Raw genomic sequence first — 11,940 nt, 5'->3', positions numbered from 1 at the left:
CCCTCTGGGCCAGCGAGGGGCACAGGAGGTGGGACCCTTGCCCATACCTCCAACCCCTTCAGTCAAGTTGTTAGCGCGGACAGCGATGCCCTCTAGTGTTTGCAAGCGGGAGCCCTGGGGGCGCCATCGCCTCCAGGATTTCTCTTTTACAGCCTGAGCCAGCCCCAGATCACCTCAGAGCTTTGGCCCGCCGTTCTCCACCGCCGCTGCCTGCATTGCACCCGCCTCACCTGTTCGTCCCACCCACCCCCTGTCCTCTCAGTGCCGCCCTGGGTGACTCCACTGCGCGACTGCTTGAGTAGACTGCCCCCTGCTCCTGCTCCTCCTCCGTTTCCCCGCTCTCGCTTTCGCCTCCTCTTCCAGTCCCGGCTCCCAGACCCGCGAAGCGCAGCGCCTGCAGCCCGCACGCCGCGCTCACCGGCCCCGTCTCGCCTCAGCCCACAGGGCACTGGCGCGTCAAGGGCACTGGAGGGGCAGCGCCCCGGGGCTCAGTGTACCCCCAAAGCCGGGTGTTGCGAGAAGCGGGGCTCTGTGAAAGCCCGGTAGGAAAAGCAGCGGGTTCCAAGTGAGACTTGTGAGCCAGCGGGACGCGCCAGTTCGCCCCGTGCCACGCGGCGGCACGCACCGTGCACAAGGTGAGGGGCGTATACTCTGCGGGGGCTTCCGTCTCACCCCACCCAGGACTGGGGCCACGTATCTAGCTGGGGGACTTTTACCTCCTGTGAGGCTCGAAGGGGCGGGAGTCCGGGCGTGGGGCGTGGAGCATGCGGAGGGAGACTCGGGGGCCGCCTGAGCCCCGTGCTTGACCTCTGGGCTTAGTAGAGAATGAACGCATTTCCCCTTTGAACAGTCTCCCAAATGTGTGGACCTGAGTAGGGATCTCCTATATAACTGGTTTAAGAATTGGATTCTGCATCCCTGCCAAAGGATTCGAGCCGGCATACAGGTTAAATGAATCCGAGAGGGAGGTTAAGGCGAAGAAGTCGTGAGTAGAAAGAGATAGGGTGCCCCGGGACCGCATAAGGATGAGGTGCTTTCAAAGCCTGCGCTGATTGAAAACCGTTTGATTAGGAAAGACTGCGCGATTGCTCCAGCCTCTGAAAATAATAATGTGCTCAGCACTGAGAAGCAAAATACCCAAGTGAGGAGGTGATGGGCTGACTGGTTTCTTCAATCACAAAAAATAAGGCTTGGAAGTGCCAGTTAAGACGGCAACTTTGGTCTTAAGCTATTTCCACTCAACACTGTAAAGTAAGACCTTGGTCCCCTACATAGTGAAAATGAAAGGGAGTTCTATCACAGGCTCGTTTGTGGTTTTGCGTTGTTAGGATATAGATATTGGGCATGTTTTTGCCCATGTCCAGTTTTGGAAAGCGCCTTGTATTCAACTGGACCCTGCTTGTCCTTGAGTTAGAAGGATGAGCAGGTGTCAGAATCCCAGACTGCTTCTTCCTAACCTTCCTTATTGTCCTCCCCTGCTTCCTGCACCAAATCTCTCAAGGAGGGAGGAGGGAATAATGGTCAAAGGCAGGGGGAAGGGAGAGGCAGGGGTTGGTTCACAAGCAACTCGGCTTGTTTTGCCATTCTTCCTATGTCTTCCCCCAAAATGCCAAGCAGCATATGCTCCTGGTCTGACCTTGATATGGCTTGTGAATATATATTTGCCATAATTACACATCCAGACATAATGTGCATAATCTTAAGCATCAAGGAAGCTCTTGTGAGTCAGGAGCTTCCTTGACTTTACCCTGTGCATGAGAAAGGAAGTAGGCACCTAGATCTGGCTCCCTGTGCAGCTTCTTTCATAGGAGTATATTTAAAATATCTTTGAAATACAAAGAAGAGATTATGAGCCAGCTCTTTCTTCTCTTGCTGATGCACTTGTTTTCTCACTGAATTATAAAATGACCTTGTCTTCAACAAATAAATGAGTTGAGATGTTTGAGGCCCCCTTAGCAAATACACAAAAATAGTTCCTGCCTTTTTACTTCCTTCAGAACTTTAGCCTGCAACCCACAGAGCTGTGATGACCTCCTAAATTGGACTCTGCTCAATTTTTGTGTTATTTTTTAAAGTATACAGCCTGCTTCTAAAATTTCACAGCACCTCACAACTAACCTTTCCACTGCATAGAGGTGGGAGAAGTACTTCTGCCACTATTTCATCACTGACAAAGCTATAAAGAAAAACTAATTCAAATCCAGATTTATGATTTATCAGTGTTGAAAGAATTTACGTATTATGTCATAATCACCTGAAATAGGCTCTAGAAGCCCCAAGAGCTGCTACAGATCTCTATAGAAATTGAGACTTAAAATGACAGAGCTGAGAATGAGCTTTAAAATCATAATCACCACTTTGGTTCTCAGGGACATGCATGTTTCAATACTACTTATGTTGGTAGTTGTTCCTTTCATAAAGATTTCCAGGGATGCCCAGACTATTTTTATAATAAAAATATTCAACAATGTAGATCCATCAGTTGACAAATTTAAAACTCCACAAGAATCAACATAACAAACACAGTTAACTCAAGATTTCATTCTTTCTCTTTGCTGCTGAAGGTCACTTTCCTTGGGGCACATTCCCAGATCAAGTACTACTGGATATCCTCCTGCACATGCCAGTTCTTTGGGCAACTGCTGAGATGTGAGCCATAGCCTCTCTTGAAACTCAGCCTGATGCCCCCGTTGTTAGCCTTTCTGATTGGTGTCTATTCTATTTGCTCTCTGTTTCTTCTTGTGGATGCCTTGTCATCAGTAATCATGTAAATAAATTGCCATTCTTTTGAGGAAAATAAGCAAGTCAGGAAGTCTCAGAGATGGTATCTAAGAAGACACAAAATTCAAGACATATATATATATATAGTTCACATGACACTATCATCATTCTTGTTTTCTGCTGTTTGATGGGAATACTGTTGGAAAAGGAAGTAAGATACTTCAATATTACTAGCATCATCTTGTCCCCACCTGGCTAAAGCACTCAACATACTAACCCAATGCACCTCCATCACCACCAAGATACTAAAGCTTCAAATGGCAAATAGATCCCTTTGGGTCATTTTCTCATTACTCAAACATCCAGTTTCCTATATCTCACCTTTACACACAAGTCATTTCTTTTTCATGTTTCTATGACCCTCTTCGGAATTTTAGCTCTATAGTTTAAAAGTTAAAGATCTAACTCTAATATATTAATATGAAGAGGTCTTCTCTCTATTTCTTCAGGCTTACTTACATGAAAAAATAAGTTTTGGACTGCTCAAAACTTGAATTTCAACCAAAGAATGTATCACTCATTCCATATGTTATCAAGGCCATCTCAGGGTAGAGACAAATCTACCATCTCATGCTTTTTGCTCCTTTCTTCTCCACTTAGCACATTTTTATGCATGTGAAAATATATGAACATTAAATAAACACTAAAGATGAGTATACTATATGAGTAAGGAGGAGACACATGACTGAAAAGAGAAGAAATCTCTTAGTTTTGGAATAGAGCAGTGTCTCTTGGAGTGGTTGACTTCTCATTTTCTCATCCCTCAGCAATTTCTAGAACCAATATTGTGGCCACAGATACTTGATGGCCCAGTCAAATTACCAAAGTTTATTTTCTTGAGAATTAAGGCCTTTCATTAATATCTTATCTACTTTTATAATGGGGTAATCATTCCCACATTTTGTGGATTAAGAAACTGAGAACCAAAATTTATGGAGATCTTTTGGCATATTTTTGGATCATAGAAAATTGCTTAAATCCTTGAGAATTCTATTGCTAATCCAGTTTGATTCTAATTTTATTTTTCCTTTTTAGTTCTCTTGCTTTGTCTCACCCACCATGGATTACCAGGTTCACTATAGTCATTGTCCTAACAGATTTCAGTGTTTTTATGTCTTAGTTATATTGCCCTAAAACACATCACATGAAAATTATACATAGCTGGTAAAACATTTGTAATAGGGTTGTTGTTAGAGTCCTCCCATGCTGCGCAGTTCTCAACATATACAGTTATGAGATTAGGGAGACAAAATCCTTTATATGAAACTGTAGAGCCCAATCGTTCTACATCTGGATCATTTTAAACCAGAAGTTGTAAGAAGAATGAGCATCTTGAGATTCTCATTATCAGTACAGACCAGATGGAAAGTCTTTATGAATTCTGGCATGAGGAAAAAAGCATTTTCATAGCAAAAAAAAAAAAGATAATATTTTATGAAACAGCAACCAGCAACAGTGGCTTGCAGTTCAAAAACTCTCTTTTTTATGACCCCATCTACCTAAAGGACTCAAATGAAATAAAACAGAACCCATGAACATGTCTTTCCTTGGATGCAATAAATATTGATCCATTTATCAAATAATGAGCCTTTAGTGACATTTCCAAAAGATTTAGGAAGGATCCAACTTAAACATTAACAATGAACTTTGTTGGGATAGGTGGCCCAAGAAAGTAAAATTTTTGTCAAGATTTGCATTTTTGTGACTTGAAGATAAGCCAAAGTGTCTTTTTGGAGTGAACGCCACCAAACATGTAGTGATATTGAGAAGCAATACCTCCAAAAAGGTGGCTGCAGCTGTAGTATCCTAATTATGTTCACAGTTACAAGTTCATTCACCTGCAGTGGTGGCAAAAGGGGAAAGGAAGAAGAAATTAAAATATAGTGAGTATCTGATACATTTCAGAAACTGGTAAGAGCTGTACTTTTTTTTTATTTAATGCTCACAAAAGAACTGCAAAGTATTATCAGTCTCACTATTCATTTTAAAACTGCATTATTCAACTACTTGGGTTGCTATCCTTTTCAGGCGAGTACAAGAAATTCAGAGTGAGTGAAGTTAACATACACAAGGAACTAGCTAGAGAGAAGGTTTGAAAAATAGGCTGATCAGAAAAGGTTCCTATAAATTTGAACTTTATCTTGCAGGACTGAGGTAATAATTGTAGAATTGTAAGGCATTTATCAAGAACAATATACATTCATAAAGGTGTAAAAATGTAAATTTTAAGCTCATAGACATTTCCCAATGTGAATATAACCCCATGTAACTCACCACCACCACAATAAGAAATGGAACATCACCACCATACAAGTTTCTTTCCTGTTCCCATCAAATCATTACTCAGTCTCCACCCTAAATCTACCTACTACCTACCTTCTAACACCATAGATTATATTACATATATATGTAAATCACACAGAGTGATCTCTTCTGTTATATTCGGGGGATTCATTCATGTGAGGCTACATCAGAGGCTTGTTTACTTTCATTGTTTTATAGCATTATGTTGAATGAATATGCCACAATTTAATTATGCATTCTAACATTGATAAATATTTTGGTTATTTCCAGGTTTTTGCTATAGTAAATAATGCTTCATTATAGCACTTTAAGCTGTTCACCGAGAACAGTATTTTTATGTGACAGCTCACTCTAGCTGCAATATGGAGCTGAGGAGAATGAATTTAGTTCAGACAGTTGCCACAACAAGAGCCTAAACCAAGAAGGCATGTGGAGAGAGGAAATCAGAAACCATATGAATTCAGACTATAGGAGAAGAATGAAATGATGACATGTAGAAATCACATGGATACGAGGAGCAAAAAGAAAGTATGGAATGCAGAACAATTCCCAGTTTTCTAAATTTGGTGGATAATGTTTCTTTTCACCAAAACTAAGAACATGGGAAAGTGAATGAGACCCTGTTTATTGCATCTGAGAAAGGTTAAAAGAATTCCCTGGGGCCGGCGCCGTGGTGCAGTAGGTTATCTTCCACCTCTGGTGCCGGCATCCCATGTGGGTGCCAGTTCTGGTCCTGGCTGCTACACTTCCAATCCAGCTCTCTGCTGTGGCCTGGGAAAGCAGTAGAAGATGCCCAAGTCCTTGGGCCCCTGCACCCACGTGGGAGACCTGGAGAAGCTCCTGGCTCCTCGCTTTAGATGGGCGCAGCTCCGGCTGTTGCAGCCATTTGGGGGAGTGAACCAACGGAAGGAGTACCTTTCTCTCTGTCTTTCCCTGTCACTCTCTGTAACTCTACTTCTCAAATAAATAAATAAATAAAAATAATTCCCTAAGGTGATTCCAAACTTGTGCTTCTGCTACAAAGCACTGTATTTTTTTCTTCTCTTCCATCCAAACCCCTTCCTCCTGCCATAGCCCAAATGGTAACAGGTAGTTTCCTAAAAAGGAACATGAATTCCATATTCCTGAACTGTTGACCTATAAATCATTCACTTTTCCCTTCAATTTTATTTTCTTCCAAGTGCACAATTACAACAAAGAAGGAGATTAATCAACTAAAAGTTTGTTTTACATTCTAGACTGTAAGAGTTCAATCTAATGAATGGGGATGGGGGAAATAATAAAATGTCAAGGGGCTAGTCATGATCTGGATAGTTCAGGAGGAGAGACCTGGTTAACAAAATGTGCAGAGAGCAGATTCTAACATTTCATAGAAGAATTTTCAAAATCTAATTGAAAATACAATTAGACTTCCCTGTAGTATGTTCTCTGCATCATTGGGAAGTGATGAGGCAATGATTTGAGGGGCATGTGACAGCCTGGGTTCACTAAGAAGCAGTTTCTTAGTTGAACTTCAGACTGCAAGATGTTTGTTAGAAAATATCCTTGGAAAGCACTGGAGAGGGAAGGAAGGAAGCAGGATTAGGCACCGGGAGGAGTTGGACTTCGAATGGGCCCAATAACAATATCAATCGACCTCAGCGGGTATGGGTGTTCTGCACTAAAATAATCCCTCAGAGTTGTCCCAAACGGGGCCAACATGGTTAAACTTTCCAACCATCTCCTTCAGTGATAATTGGCTGTGATATGCCCAGGAAGGGCATGTTCTTGGATGAGGCAACTCTGCACAGCTGAGGACATTGCTTAAAGTGCTATGAACCAAAGGCTGTTCTGACAATGATCCCAGCAGCTGGAACTGTAAGATTTTTCTTGGAGGATAGATATGGGCATTGTATCTCTGTGTCCATTTCAGATTATCTTTTAATCTAGACTTTAACCATAGAGGACTAAGCTAGATAACTTCCCAGGGTCCATCCAGCTCTGAGATCTGCATTGATTTATTTCATTATATTCAAATTTGAAGCCACCAAAGAATTTACAAATTATACTAAATAATATTGTTCTTTCCTCTTAAATCTCTCATATCACCATTTCAATAAGTAAATATATCACTTGAACCATCCACATGGATGGGAGGCAGGAATTGCTACAAATTTACTTCTTGATGAAAAACATTTCTTAATAATGTAGAAAGTGTGTATTGCCAACTTTCTTCAGTAGGAACTTTATACCACACAAAGGGTGTGTGTGTGTGTGTGTGTGTGTGTGTGTGTGTTCTGTTGATACCTGTATTTAATACTTGAAATATTCATAGACTTTACTGTCACTGCTCTTTCATGTTAAACCTGCATAGCAATTGCTAGGTAACAGAAGAACTGCTTATGAAAACCTCCTCTTACTCTTTCTGCCTAGTCACCTCAATAACATGGTGTGCTGCCAAGGGATTTTATGTTACACACTTTTGAAAAGGGGCTGACACCTGTCGGTTTGAAGAACCTCCTAACATTCTCTGCTAGGAAAACTCTTATCTCACTTCAGACAGAGCAGTCTCTGAGCTCATGATTCATCTGTCTTTGTCTTCAGTGCTGGGACTGCTGCTCCCAGCTTTCCCACAGCCACACTCAGTGAATTCCTATCAAGAACCACTCCGCAAAGCTTCTGTAGCCTAGGAAGGGCAGGATTCCCCTGTTTTCTGCATTCATTCCAACTCCAATCCTGGATGCAATTTGCTTCCTGCTTCCCCATGGCCTCCTTTCAGAAATAGTTTTAGTGTCTGCAAAAGCATAATTATAAAACTAACATGAGCTTTTTTAAAATGTCATTAACTATTTGTCCTCCATTGTATTAACTTTCTCTAATATTTTTATCCAAATTCTCCAGTTTGCTCTCTTGGTTGTAATTTTATTTCCCCCTTCAATTAGTCATAACATGAACCAAAATAAGTTCTGTGCATCTCAGCTGACCCATATCTAAAATGAGAATAACAAGCCTTGCCTTATAGACCTATTGGGAGAAGTTGACAGGGTAGCATTGCATAGGCTGTGAAGAAATGGTAGTTATTATTAAAATTGTAATCTTCATTATTTAGGAAAGTAGTCCTGGCCTAAATTTATGTGAAAAGTGTGGTGCTGGCCTTGTGGAAAATAAGTAAAGTTCAACCAGCTGAGTTCCACTACCATGATCTGCTGACAAGAATTCATCTTCTCTTAATTTCTGCACTCTACCCCCAGCCAAGTGTTATCTCAAGCTGCAGATGATGCCCTTGACTGCTACTTTCTCCAGTAACTGAATTCCCTAACTCTGGGTCCACTGACAAATCCTTCTTTTGTGCGTGCAGAAGAGATCGCTTTTAATATGTGATGCTGGTGTTCCATTTATAGTTGCTGTATATCCAGTCACGTGATTTCTGCATGCTATATAGATGTCTCTTAAACATTGGTGTACTGAAGAATCACCTAGAAAACATGTTAAACTTAAGATTCCTAATTAGGAGAGTGGGTGAGGCCAAGAATTCGCATTCCTAGCAAAATCCCAGGGGATGCTGATGTTGCTGGTCTGCAAATCACATTTTGATCATCATGGATCAGCATGGGGTACAGAACTGAATGTGTTCATTACAGCTAAAGAAACATAAAAATATATAACAGAACTTACCCTCAAAGAACTTGCTCTGATTATAGATATGTAATATGTAAGTATGTAATATGTAAGGAAGACAACATATTATTATCATGTGTTAAATGTTTTGTTTATAGCCCTGGCTATATATTTGTAACCTAAACAAGAAAACATGTTTCTGTCACACTACAAGTATTTTTATCCCTGGAGTTGTCTTTATGGGAAAATCAAAATTTCTTATAAAATGAGTAAGAACATCACATCCATGGGTCAATGATCATCTCAAAAGTTATGAAAGTTAATAAAATTCAGTATATTCATAATTTTTCATTACATGTATCATTTCAGAAGGGTGTCATTGTGAAAAAATGTTCTTTAATAACTGATGGTTGCATATGATTTCTACACATTAGTTAGATTAAAATATGTGGTATTTGTAGCATATGTTTTGCCTGCTTAATATCAATTTGAATATGAATCTAAGGATGAGGAGGCTTGGAACAGAGACAGGATCAGAGGGCTTGGGTTAGTGCTCCATCCTCCCAACTGAGTGAGCTGCATGGTCTGTCATCATTACAATGGAAACATCATACCTACTCAGCCTCCCTTAGTCTCCTTTTAAAGAAGTTTCCACAGGCCGGCGCCGCAGCTCACTAGGCTAATCCTCTGCCTGTGGCACCGGCACCTGGGTTCTAGTCCCGGTCGGGGTGCCGGGTTCTGTCCCGGTTGCTCCTCTTCCAGTCCAGCTCTCTGCTGTGGCCTGGGAAGGCAGTGGAGGATGGCCCAAGTGCTTGGACCCTGCACCTGCATGGGAGAGCATGCCGGCAATGGTGGCCATTTGGGGGGTGAACCAACAGAAAAAGGAAGACCTTTCTCTCTGTCTCTCTCTCTCCCACTGTCTAACTCTGCCTGTCAAAAAAAAAAAAAAAAAAAAAGAAGAAGAAGAAGAAGAAGTTTTGTGCTGTTGGAATTTATTATCCCCTGTGTAAAGTCCAGCTGTATCTGTGTTTAAGTCCTAGAGGCAACTGAGCACAAGATTGAGCCCAAACTAAATTCCAGTGAGCCAGACTCATATATTAGCTCTGCAACTTGCTAAATGTTTACTTTTGGGAAAATAATTTCACCTCTTTAACTCTCAATTTCCTTACTTGTTAGATGAGCTGGCATAATAGTACTCTCTCATAGGGCTGTTATGATGAATAAATATGCATAGTGGTTATCAGTTACTAAATATTAAATTACTCCAAAAAGTAACGTAAGACAGCATATTTTCATTTGCTTACAGTTTGTATGAGCCTGGAATCTGGCCATAATTTAGCTGGGTCCTCTGGATAAGGATCTTACAGGCCACAGTAACAGTGTCAACGAGGACCACAAACATTTCAAGGCCCACCTGGGGCAGGATAAGCTTCTAAGCTCACTCATGTGGCTGTTGGCCAGATTCAGGTCAGCCTGGCTGGCTGGCTGGCTGTTAGCTGGAGACACTGGTTCTCTGCCATCTGCAGTTCTTTCCACAGCTGCATATGATACTACTTTCTGGCCTCAGATGTGATAGTTTTTCCTAAAGGGAGGGTTGAGAAATGAGGGATTCCAAAATGAAAACCACAGTCTTTTTATAACCTACTGTCAGAAATCTCATCCAATTAACTTTGCTTTACTGAACTAATTACATACAAGTCACTAGTTTCTGCCCACACTAAAGGGGTAGAGATTACACAAGGACATGAATACTAGGAAGACCCAGATCATTGAGGGCCATCATAGGAGTTTCTTGTGACAACATGAAAGTATGTGAATGACTGTTTGATAAGGACTTGGTTCACTATCAACTAATGGTCTTAACTCATGGTAATGTTCTTGGACTGAAGTTAGATGATCTGTGTAAAAATAGTTTCAAATATAAAGTATGATGCAAAAATCAAGATTCCATTAGTTTTATTAATGTTGAGCATCTAATACCATATTATAGATATTGATATAACAATAGTAAACAAAAAATTAAGAAATATGAATTTTTTTAAAAAAAAAACAGCAGTTTATTAGGAACGCCTCCTTTTCTCACCTGTACTATTAACAGGTTACTGGGGATCAGTATTTCAGATTAAAGTAAACCACATAAAAGAGCAAAGGACACACACTATAGGTTAGAATATTCTGACGTACTTTTTTAAAAAAAAGAAATATGAATTCTGTGGATTAATCTGTGTATGACTTTGGAAAAACCATTTGTTTCCTGCCTTAGTTCTCAAAAATATGTTACATATTTATTGTGGAAAATTTGGAAATTTACAAAAGTATGATGAATTCACAACAGAATATTATTTAGCTATTAAAAAAGAATTAAATCCTGTCATTTGAAACAAATGGGTAGAACTGGAGGACATCATATTGAGTGAAATAAGTCAGAAACAGAAAGACGTGTTCTCTCTTATATGTGAGAGCTGAAAAAAAATAAAATAAAATAAAAACAAACCAAAAAGAACCTCAATCTGTTGATTACTAGAGGTAGGCAGGAATGGAAGGTACAGAGGCCACTGAATTTTAAAAATAAGGAGAATCTGAGTGTGCTTCATAAAGTGTAACAGATACTAATATGAGATGTTAATGAAGGAAATGGGGTGTATAGGAACTCTGTTTTACTACGTCACCAAAAAAAATTTGTTTTGTTTATTTAAAACTATTCTAAAATAAAATGCTTTAAATATTTTTAAATGGAATTAAAATTACTCATATTGCCACCACCCTTATATAGTCACTATTGATAATTTGGCATATTTCTACCCCAGTGCTATTCCTATATACAGGTAGAAAACTTGTTTCTTTTTCAATAAAATCTGGAGCATGCCATAGATTTTTCTTATATCAGACTTTATCCAATTAACATTATATTTTTAACACTTTCACATATAATTAAATATTCTGTATTCTTTGAAAACATCAGTGTATAATATTCTGATTTATGTATATACTCCAACTTACTTAATCAAAGATTACTATTGGACTTTTAGGATGTCACTAGTATTTTAATACTGTAAAATTATAACAAGAAAATAAATTTTACATACATCTTTGTTCTTCACTATTCTATTATTTTATTAAAAGTTCTGGAGTCCTTGAAGTTCAAGAAATCTTTGAAGTTGCTAGGGGAAAATAAGACTTGATAATTATAGAAACTTATATATACACCAAAGCCTTCTCTTCTCTCTTCTCTATCACGTCCTCCCATTTCCCATGAGC

General features: G+C 39.8%; 1 protein-coding gene across 1 annotated transcript in view; it reads left to right on the top strand.

Moving 5' to 3' along the window:
• The first annotated feature begins 374 nt into the window (after positions 1-374).
• Positions 375-11,940, top strand: part of HTR1E (5-hydroxytryptamine receptor 1E) — a 73,351-nt gene continuing 61,785 nt past the window's right edge. Inside the window, exon 1 of the mRNA XM_070074641.2 lies at positions 375-635. The gene's annotated coding sequence lies outside the window, so the exon portion shown is untranslated. The remainder of the gene's footprint in view (positions 636-11,940) is intronic.

This window comes from Oryctolagus cuniculus, chromosome 5, assembly GCF_051225735.1.
Source record: "Oryctolagus cuniculus isolate XC-2025 breed Fujian yellow rabbit chromosome 5, ASM5122573v1, whole genome shotgun sequence".
Taxonomy (NCBI): domain Eukaryota; kingdom Metazoa; phylum Chordata; class Mammalia; order Lagomorpha; family Leporidae; genus Oryctolagus; species Oryctolagus cuniculus.
Note: the sequence above shows the minus strand (reverse complement) of the source record. Positions and strands in the feature narration are given on the sequence as shown.